The following is a 10,934-nucleotide window of genomic DNA, read 5'->3' as shown; positions in this document are numbered from 1 at the left end:
TACTGATTGATGGAATGAAACAGAAGTAATGATATACAAATCTTGAACCTAGGACTCAAGAGGCATTGCACTCTTTTTCACTCTCTTGGAACCCTGGCCAGTTGCTATGTGAGCAAACCCAGCTAACATGCTAGAGAATGAGGACCATGTGGCAGTGAGTCCAGTTGTCCTAGCCAATGCCATCCAAGTCCAGCCAAGAAACAATCTTCAAACATGTTAGAGAGCCCTGCCTGTATTGGCAGAGCTGTCTGCCTGACCCACACTAATTTCAGACACATGAGTAAGCCCTAATGAGGAAAGAAGCATCCAGCCAACCTATTGACTTATGAGATTTGCAAGAAAATAATCATTGTTTTAAGCCACTAAGTTTTTTTTTTTTCCTTTGGGGGGGGGGTAGAGGGAAGGAATTTGTTACCCAGAAATAGCTTACTGATAAAAATGAAGAACTTTGGGACCTTTGTTGTATAAGTAACAAAAAGATTATTAGGAGGTATTATAATAAACAAATAAGGTACATTAGGAAGTTTTCTATCAACATTATATTAGTAGAGATCAGTGATAATTTTAGTCTATTTTAAATTAATTTTTATTTTATTCAATAACAATGCATGGTTTAAAAGTTTCAATACAACTGGGAGACTTATAAAGGAAAAGTAGTCTTAGGATATACCTTCTTCTGGAATGTATCATCATATTTGTAAATATCATGTGTATATGCTTATCTTTATAGTTACCTATTTAAGAGACATATCTGTTTACTTCATATTATGTTATGGAGTTTTTCTTGTCTTCTCTGCTTCTTTTCCCTACCCTGCATCCCTTTATCCCAATTTTTTATTATCATCATTTTTTTTAGTTCACAAGTTTATTATAAAAAAACACTGCAGTGCTCTTGTGCAGTAACATCATCTTAAGGAGAGGGGAAAACAGTTCTGTTCAAAACAACCCACCAGGTTCTGACAATAACAAAGAATAACATGGGGCTGAGATTTGAGAAGGGAATAAACTGAGTGCAGACAAGTCATACCATTAAATTAAATGATTTCTCTGAAAATAAACAAAATGATTTCAACTCACAAGTTGAGGGGAGGCCTTGGTTCTTATTTTTTTAAAAAAATGTTCATTAAGCTCCAATGATTGTTTGCTGCTATCTTTATTTACAGTCAGGCTGAGTAAAGCTACAGCTAAATGGAAGTTCAATTGTATTTATGAGGTGTGAATGTTTACATCTTACTATCTGCAGTCCCTCAGAAAAAGCCAAAGTAACTATAAATAGCACTATGCCGGAAACTGGTTTCCTGACAACAGTGTTGCTTCAGGATGTAATGAACTTGTTCTTGTAAACTGGTCACGGCTGTTGATGGCAAGAAACTTGTATTTTTATATGCTGCATCTTTTGGTCCATGTAAAAACAAGTATTTTGAATGTTAACTATTTTCTGACACTTTGGAGTTACTGTTGCTCTTCCCAATTCCATTAGGTCAATATATGGTTCATGGAAATACTGGAAAAGTTTAAAGTTTCATAACAGGGAGTAGTCTGGGGTACAAGTAACATATGGTTCACCTCTACTAGGTGCTGGATCAAACTGCAAGAAAGAATATTTAATGTATCATCAAGTTCCATGACTTGGTCACTACAATGATAATAATAGTGTGGAAATCATTACTACATTCCAATCCTGGCACCAGTTTTATCCCTTCGTCACCAGCTGGTGAGCTCTAGACACCAACGTGAGGCCATTGGCATAATTATATGTCTCAGAAATATCTTGCACAAATGTGTAATCAGTTCCTCAAGTAGATATATTCCAGCCACCATGATCATCTGGATCTGACCACAGACAGTCACACACTGGACCCTCATGGAGAACTCATGGAGAACACGTGCCTTGATGTGTTCCAGTGTATCTGTGGATGGTGAAAGGCCACCCTGTCAACAGAAGATGTGCCCCTCCACAAAGGCAGTGAGAGGAAGATCTATAAAATATTTCCAAACATTTTCATTTCCATATTTTCTTAAAAACTCATCCTAGACACCATAAACGTGTGTGATCTGCCTGCTCTCGTGATTCCCTACAAGAATGGTGATGCATTCCTGCTAATGAAACTTACTATCACCATTTTTGTTAAATGATTATTTAATGCTTATAATGTCTGTATAAATATTGTTCACTGTTAGGCAGGTAAAGCACTATGATAGTTTGGTTTTATACAAATTTTATTTTTCTTCATTACTATTTCATTCTTTAATTTGCTTCATTTTCTATGTATCAGTGGTACAAGAGTTATATAGCCTTCCCCAAATTTAGTAGATATGAAAGAATCCTCATTTAAATTCTATTTTTCATATAACCAGAAACATTTCATTTTTTCCTTTCTTCCTACCTCCTTCCTATTTCCTTTCCTTTTTCAATCCAGGAGTCCTTTTGTGCAGTCTGAACTGTTTTCTCTAGATATTTCTTGGGTATAGGTATGCTCTATTCCTACAAATATTTTCTCCAGAATTTCTATGCTGGAGCCATATTCCTGCCTTCCTTTCTCTTGGTTTAACCCTGACTATTGTGTAGATAGATATTGTCTAGCAATTTCTTGATAATGACAGCTTATGTGACTGAAACATCTTTATTCTTCCTCCTTCAAACTTTTTTTTAGAAATTTAAGTTATTTATTTAATTGATTTATATATGATAGCAGAATGCATTACAATTCTTATTACACATATACAGCACAATTTTTCATATCTCTGGTTGTATACAAAGTATATTCACACCAATTTGTGCCTTTATACATGTACTTTGGATAGTAATGATCATTACATTCCGCCATCATTAATAACCCCATTTCCTCTCCCTTCCCCTACAACCCCTCTGCCCTATCTAGAGTTCATCTATTCCTCTCATGTTCCCTCTCCCTATCCCACTATGAATCAGTCTCCTTATATCAAAGAAAACATTTGTCATTCTGTTTTTTGGGGATTGACTAACTTCACTTAGCATTATCTTCTTTAACTCCATCCATTTACCTGCAAATTACATGATTTTATTCTCTTTTATTGCTGAGTAATATTCCATTGTGTATATATACCACATTTTTAAATCCATTTATCTATTGAAGGGCATCTAGGTTGGTTCCACAGTTTAGCTGTTGTGAATTGTGCTGCTATAAACATTGATGTGGCTGTGTCCCTGTAGAACGCTGTTTTTAAATCCTTTGGGTATAGACTGAGGAGAGGGATAGCTGGGTTAAATGGTGGTTCCATTCCCAATTTTTCAAGAAATCCCCATACTCTTTCCATATTGGCTGCACCAATTTGCAGTTCCACCAGCAGTGTATGAGTGTACCTTTATCCCCACATCCTTACCAACACTTATTGTTGTTTGTCTTCATAATAGCTGCCATTCTAACTGGAGTGAGATGAAATTTTAGAGTGGTTTTGACTTGCATTTCTCAAATTGCTAGTGATGATGAACATTTTTTTTTCATATATTTGTTGATTTGTTGCATATCATCTTCTGAGAAGTATCTGTTCAGGTCCTTGGCCCATTTATTGATTGGGTTATTTGCTTTTTTGGTGTTTAGCTTTTTGACTTCTAGTGATTAGTGCTCTATCTGATGTGTGAGGGGTAAAGATTTGCTCCCAAGATGTAGGCTCTCTATTCACCTCACAGATTGGTTTTTTTTTTTTTTTGCTGAGAAGAAACTTTTTAGTTTGATTCCATCCCATTTAATGATTCTTGATTTTAATTCTTGTGACATAGGAGTCTTATTAAGGAAGTTGGGACCTAATCCCACATGATGGAGATTAGGGCCTAATTTTTTCTTCTTCTATTAGACGCAGGGTCTCTGGTTTAATTCCTAGGTCCTTGATCCATTTTGAGTTGAGTTTTGTACATGGTGAGAGATAGGGGTTTAATTTCATTTTGTTGCATATGTATCTTCAGTTTTCCCAGCACCATTTGTTGAAGAGGCTATCTTTTCTCCATATTTTTGGCACTTTTGTCTAATATAATAAGATAATTGTAATTTTGTGGGTTAGTCTCTGTGTCCTCTATTCTGTACCATTGGTCTACCAGTCTGTTTTTGTGCCAGTATTATGCTGTTTTTTTTTTATACTCTATAGTATAGTTTAAGATCTGGTATAGTAATGCCACCTGCTTCACTCCTCCTGCTATGGATTACTTTAGCTTTTCTGGTTTTCTTATTATGAAATTCAGATGAATTTCATGATTGCTTTTTCTATTTCTATGTGGAATGTCATTGGAATTTTGATTAGAATTGCATTAAATCTCTATAGTGCTTTTGGTAGTATGATCATTTTGATAATATTAATTCTGCCTATCTAAGAGCAAGGTATATCTTTCAATTTTCTAAGGTCTTCTTTGATTTCTTTCTTTAGGGCTCTGTAATTTTCATTATATAGTTCTTTCACCTCTTTCATTATATTTATTCCCAAGTATTTTATTTTTTTTTTGAGGCTATTGAAAATGGGGTAGTTTTCCTTTCTGATGATTTTTCACTGATATACAGAAATGCCTTTGATTTATGGGTGTTGATTTTATATCCTGCTACTTTGCTGAATTCACTTACTAGTTCTAGGAGTTTTCTGGTGGAACTTTTAGGGTCTTCTAGGTATAGAATCATGTCTTCAGCAAATAATGCCAATTTGAGTTCTTTTCCTATGTGTATTCCTTTGATTTCTTTCATCTAATTGTTCTGGCCAGAGTTCCAAGAACTATGTTAAATAGAAGTGGCAAAAGAGGGCATGCATGTCTTGCTCCAGTTTTTAGAGGGAATGCCTTTAATTTTTCTCCATTTAGAATGAAGTTGTCCTGGGGCTTAGCATAGATAGCTTTTATGAAGTTGAGATATGTTCCTGTTATCCCTAGTTTTTCTAGTGTTTTGAACATAAAGGGTGCTGTATTTTGTCAAATGCTTTTTCTGCATCTATTGAGATGATCATATGGTTCTTATCTTTTAAGTCTATTGATGTGATGAATTACATTTATTGATTTCTGTATGTTGAACCAACCTTGCATCCCTGGGATGAATCCCACTTGATCATGGTGCACGATCTTTTTGATGTTTTTGTATTCAATTTGCCAGAATTTTATTGAGAATTTTTGCATCTATGTTCATTAGAGATATTGGCTTGAAGTTTTCTTTTCTTTCTTTTTTACTTATTTATTTATTGATTGATTAATGTGTCTTTGCCTGGTTTTGGAATCAGGGTGATATTGGCCTCATAGAATGAGTTTGGAAGTGCTGCCTCTTTTTTTTTTATTTCCTGAAATAAATTGAAGAGTATTGGTATCAATTCTTCTTTAAAGGTCTTGTAGAACTCTGGTGTGTATCCGTCTAGTCCTGGGCTTGTCTTGGTTTGTGGACTTTTGATGGCATCTGCTGTTTCATCACTTGAATTGATCTGTTTAAATTGTGTATATCATTCTGATTCAATTTGGGCAAATTATATGTCTCTAGAAATTTGCCAATGCCTTCAACATTTTCTATTTTATTGGAGTACAAGTTTTCAAAATAATTTCTAATTATCTTCTGTATTTCTGTAGCATCTGTTGTAATATTTCCTTTTTCATCATGCATGTTAGTTATATGAGTTTTCTCTCTCCTTCTCTTCATTAACATGGCTAAAGTCTGTCAATTTTATTTATTTTTTCTAAAAAGCAACTTTTTGTTCTGTCAATTTTTTTAATTGTTTCTTTTGTTTAAATTTCATTGATTTCAGTTGTAATTTGAATTATTTCCTGTCTTCTGCTGCTTTTGGTATTGATTTGTTCTTCTTTTTCTAGGGCTTTGAGATGTAATGATGATCATTTATTTATTGAATTTTTCTTCTCTTAAGGAATGAACTACATGCAATAAAGTCTCCTCTTAGGACTGCTTTCAAAGTGTCCCAGAGATTTTGATATGTTGTATCTATGTTCTCATTCACCTCTAAAATTTTTTTAATCTCCTCCTTGATGTCTTCTGTAACCCATTGTTCTGTAGCATATTATTTAGTCTCCAGGTGTTGGAGTGAATTTTATTTCTCATTTTATTATTGATTTCTAATTTCATTCTATTATGATCTAATAGAATGCAGGGTAGTATCTCTACTTTTTATATTTGTTATATGCTTTGTGGCATAGTATATGATCTATTTTAGAGAAGGATCCATGTGCTGCTGAGAAGAAAGTGTATTCTCTTGTTGAAGGATTAAATATTTTACATATGTCCATTAAGTCTAAGTTATTGATTATATTATTGAGTTCTATAGTTTCTTTGTTCAGCTTTTGTTTGGAAGATCTATCTAGTGATGAAAGAGGTTTGTTAAAGTTAAGACACCCCAAATTATTGTGTTGTGGTCTATTTGACTTTTGAACTTGAAAAGAGTTTGTTTGATGAACGTAGATGCTCCATTGTTTGAGGCATATATATTTATAATTGTTCAGTCTTTTTGGTGTATGGTTCCTTTGAGCAGTATGTAGTGTCCTTCTTTATCCCTTTTAATTGACTTTAGTTTGAAGTCTACTTTATTTGATATGAGGATGGAAACCCCTGCTTGCTTCCACAGTCCATGTGAGTGGTATGATTTTTCCCAACCCTTCAACTTCAGTATGAGGATGTCTTTTCCTATGAGATGAGTCTACTGTAGGCAGCATATTATTGGGTCTTTTTTTTAATCCAATCTGCTAGGGTATGTCTTTTAATTAGTAAGTTTAGATCATTAATGTTCAGGGTTGTTATTGCGACATGATTTGTATTCCTGGCCATTTTTGTTTATTTTTTATATTTAATGTTACTTGTTTTCTCCTCTGATTAGAATTTCCTTTAGTGTAATCCCTCCCTCTGCTGATTTTCATCATTGTTTACCATTTCCTCTTCTTGGAATATTTTGCTGAGGATGTTCTATAGTGCAGTCTTTCTAGCTGTAAATTCTTTTAACTTTTGTTTATCATGGAAGGTTTTTATTTCATCATTAAATCTAAAGCTTAGTTTTGCTGGATATAAGATTTTCGGTTGGCATCCATTTTCTTTCAGAGCTTGGTATATGTTGTTCCATGATCTCCTGGCTTTGAGCATCTGAGTTGAAAAATCTGCTGAGATCCGAATTGGTCTCCCTTGATATATGATCTGATTCTTCTCTCTTGCAGCTTTTAAGATTCTATCCTTATTTTGTATGGTAGGCATTTTCATTATAATGTGCCTTAGTGTAGATCTGTTGTAATTTTGTACATTTGGTGTCCTGTAAGCCTCTTGTATTTGGTTTTCTAATTCATTTTTCATGCTTGGGGGATTTTCTGATATTATTTCATTGAAGAGACTGTGCATTCCTTTGGTTTGAAACTCTGGGCCTTCCTCTATCCCAATAACTCTTAAGATTTGGTCTTTTAATGCTGTCCCATAATTCTTGGATATTCTGTTCATGGTTTCTAACTATTTTCACTGTGTAGTCAACTTTATTTTCCAGGTTGTATACTTTGTCTTCATTATCTGATTTTCTTTCTTCCAAATGATTTAGTCTGTTGGTTATGCTTTCTACTGAGTTTTTATTTGATTTATTATATCATTCATTTCAAGGATTTCTGACATTTTTTTAGAGTCTCTATCTCTCTCAAAGTAACCTTTTGCTACCTATATTTGCTCTCAAAGGAGCTGAGATCCAGCCCAGACCACCCACACCAGATGCTCATTGTTGGAGTGATCAATTTTTGCTCATTTAGGTCATTATTTAATTCACAAATCATTTTAATTATGAACCTTCTGAATTCCTTCTCTGACATTTCATCAACTTCGCTGTCGATGGGTTCTGTTATTATAGTGTCCTGGTTTGTTTGGGGGCACTTTCCTCTCTTGTTTTTTTTTTCATGCTGTCTATGTGTCTTCCTTTCTTGTGGTGTGGATCTGAGATATTACATTTTCTTTCTTATATTCTTGTAGTACTCATGCAGATTGTTTGTACCTCACCTTGGTGTTGGGCTTCTGGATCCTGCTGGTGTCCCTCAATGAATGTTACTGCATCCTGGATCTGGGTCCTGCACAAGTTGGTGTGGATAAATCTGGGCCATGGGGCTTGACCTCCCTTGGGTGTTGAGAGCATGGGTCCTGGGAGGGCTGGTGTGGGTGGTCTGGGCTGATCTCAGCTCCTTTGGTAGTCTTCTGGTTGGAAGGGCTCCTCCTTCAAACTTAATTGTTTGATCAAGAATAGCAAATAATGTTCTCTTATAATTTCTAAGGCATTGCTTCACTGTTTCTGACTTTAAAATTTCTTTGAAGAACTCTGATGCTTTTCTTATTCACAATCTTTGACTTAGACTTCCTGTTGTGGTTGTTGCTGTTGTTCATTTGTTTTATTCCCTTTAGAAATGTAAGCATGTGAAGTTTCACTATGATATTCCTTGGTGAATCTTTTTTTCCCCTTTCATTCATAATTGCAGGCAACATAACAGATTCTTTCATTCTGGAAACTTGTGTCCTGCTGTGGATTAAAAAAATTCTACATTGTCATTTTCTCTTTCTGGAATTCCTATTAGTCATATGTTGAATCTCCTGGTTTGATTCTGTAATTTTTGAAAATATTTCCTTCCTGCTTTCTCTTTTTTAATATTTTATTTTCTGGGAAAAAGCAACCATTTCTTTCCCTTACTTTTCTTTTTGCTCAAATTTTATTTTTCATAAATACTCAGTCTTATAAACTGATTCATTCTTGCCCCATGTATATGGTGTCTTCTCTTGTTTTTCTCTATATTAATTATAGTTTTTTTCACTCTTCATTTTCTCTATTTTTAAACAATTTTCTTTGTTTTGGTTTGGATCCTTACTTTTCATGTTGAAGCTTATGTGATGATTTTTATTATCAAAATAAAACTAATACATGCACACATTTAGTTGTTGATGGACCTTTATTTTATTTATTTATTTATATGTGGTGCTGAGAATCAAAACCAGTGCCTCACACATTCTAGGTGAGCATTCCACCACTGAGCCACAACCCCAGTCCAGAAAGAGTCTATTTTAATTATTTTTCAGACTGAGAACTACAAAGCTAGAAGAATATCTCTTGTATTTATGAAGAGCATGTCAACTTGTCATCTTTATAGTAAGATGATCAGAATGTGCCCCAACATTTTGTTCAGGAAACCTACAACATTAGTATATATGGGATATTCTTCTGGGACTTCTAGTCTTTTCACAGAGGAATCCTTGAATCTACTCCAACAAGAGGATACAATTGTCTAGAATGTTCTGAAAGCTAAGGAAAGTGTTCGGGAGCACAGTTTTTTTGAACAGACAGAATTTCCTTCCTTCCTTCCTTTAAACCCTAAGCTTGACCTTGTCTAAGTATCCAGACTTCCTTTTACTCAATTTTTTTTTCAGAAAAAGAAACTCCATTTATTTGAATAGTTTAGAGGAAAAGCAGCCATTTAATTGTATGTAATAGTTATTTTATAGAAATAAGCAGCCAAAATATGACTGACCCTTTTATGGGAGCCTCTATTTACAACCTGTATCATCAATAGATAAGACTCATTACTATATCATGTTTCTAAAAAAAATTTCATTTCCAATAATCAATAACCATAAATCAACTGCATACCTATACACCAAAGACAAATCCACCAAAATAGAAATCAGGAAAACTTTATCATTCACCATAGCCTCAAAAAAATTAAATAAAATACTTGGAAATCAATCTAACAAAAGAGATGAAAGACCTCTACAATGAAAACTACAGAACACTGAAAAAAGAAATTGTAGAGGCCTCAGAAAATGGAAAGATCTCCCATGTTCATGGATAGGTGGAATTAATATTGTCAAAATAGCCATACTACCAAAATCTCTATACAGATTTAATGCAATTTCTATTAAAGTTCCAATTATGTTCTAAATAGAAATAGAAAAAGCAGTCATGAAACTCATTTGAAAAAATAAGAGGCCCAGAGTAGCCAAGGCAATACTCAGAAAAGTGATGCAAGGGGCATCATAATACCAGACTTAAGTTATACTACAGAATTATAATAACAAAAGTGGCATGGAATTGGTACAAAAACAGACATGAAGATCAGTGGTACAGAACAGAAGACACAGATCCAAACTTACATAAATAGTTACCTCATACTAGTCAAAGTTGCCATAAACATACACTGGAGAAAAGATAGCCTCTAGAACAAATGGTGCTCAGAAAACTGGAAAGTGATGTGTAGCAGAATAGATTTGAACCCCTATCTCTCACCCTGCACAAAACTCAACTCAAAATGGATTAAGAACCTTGGCATTATACCAGAGACCCTGTGCTTACTAGAAGAAAGAGTATGCCCAACTCTCCATCATGTTGGGTTAGGAAATGACTTCCTCAATAAGACACCTAAAGTACAGAAGTAAAATCAAGAATCAATAAATGGGATGGTATCAAACTAAAATGCTTCTTCACAACAAAGGAAACATTCAAGAATGCAAAGAGAGAACTTACAGAATGGTAGAAAATCTTTTCCACCTGTACCTCATATTAATATCCAGGATATACAAAGAACTCAAAAAACCTTAACACCAAAAAAACTAAAGATCCCAATCAATAAATTGGCAAAGAAACTGAACAGGCACTTCACTGAAGAAATGTAAATCAACAAATATATGAAAATATGTTCAAAATTTCTAGCAGAGAAATGCAAATTAAAACTACACTGATATTACATCTCACTTCAGTCAGAATGACAATTATCAAGAATACAAGTAACAATAAATGTTGGCAAGGATGTGATGAAAGGTTTACTCATACATTGCTGGTGGGACTGAAAATTGGTGCAACCAACGATGGAAAGCAGTATAATGATTCCTCAGAAAACTTGGAATGGGACTACAATTTGACCTAGTTATCCCACTCCTCAGTAAAAACCCAAAGGACTTAAAATCAACATACTAGAGTGACAGCCATATCAA

The 10,934-nt window shown here is 34.2% G+C and overlaps 1 pseudogene; it reads right to left on the bottom strand.

Moving 5' to 3' along the window:
* Positions 1 to 1,522: 1,522 nt before the first annotated feature.
* LOC143394756 (serine/threonine-protein phosphatase 2A catalytic subunit beta isoform pseudogene) overlaps positions 1,523 to 10,934 on the bottom strand; it is a 28,213-nt pseudogene continuing 18,801 nt past the window's right edge.

The sequence above is a fragment of the Callospermophilus lateralis genome, chromosome 3 (assembly GCF_048772815.1).
Source record: "Callospermophilus lateralis isolate mCalLat2 chromosome 3, mCalLat2.hap1, whole genome shotgun sequence".
Classification (NCBI taxonomy): domain Eukaryota; kingdom Metazoa; phylum Chordata; class Mammalia; order Rodentia; family Sciuridae; genus Callospermophilus; species Callospermophilus lateralis.
The sequence above is the reverse complement of the archived record's forward strand: the minus strand, read 5'-3'. Positions and strand labels throughout refer to the sequence as shown.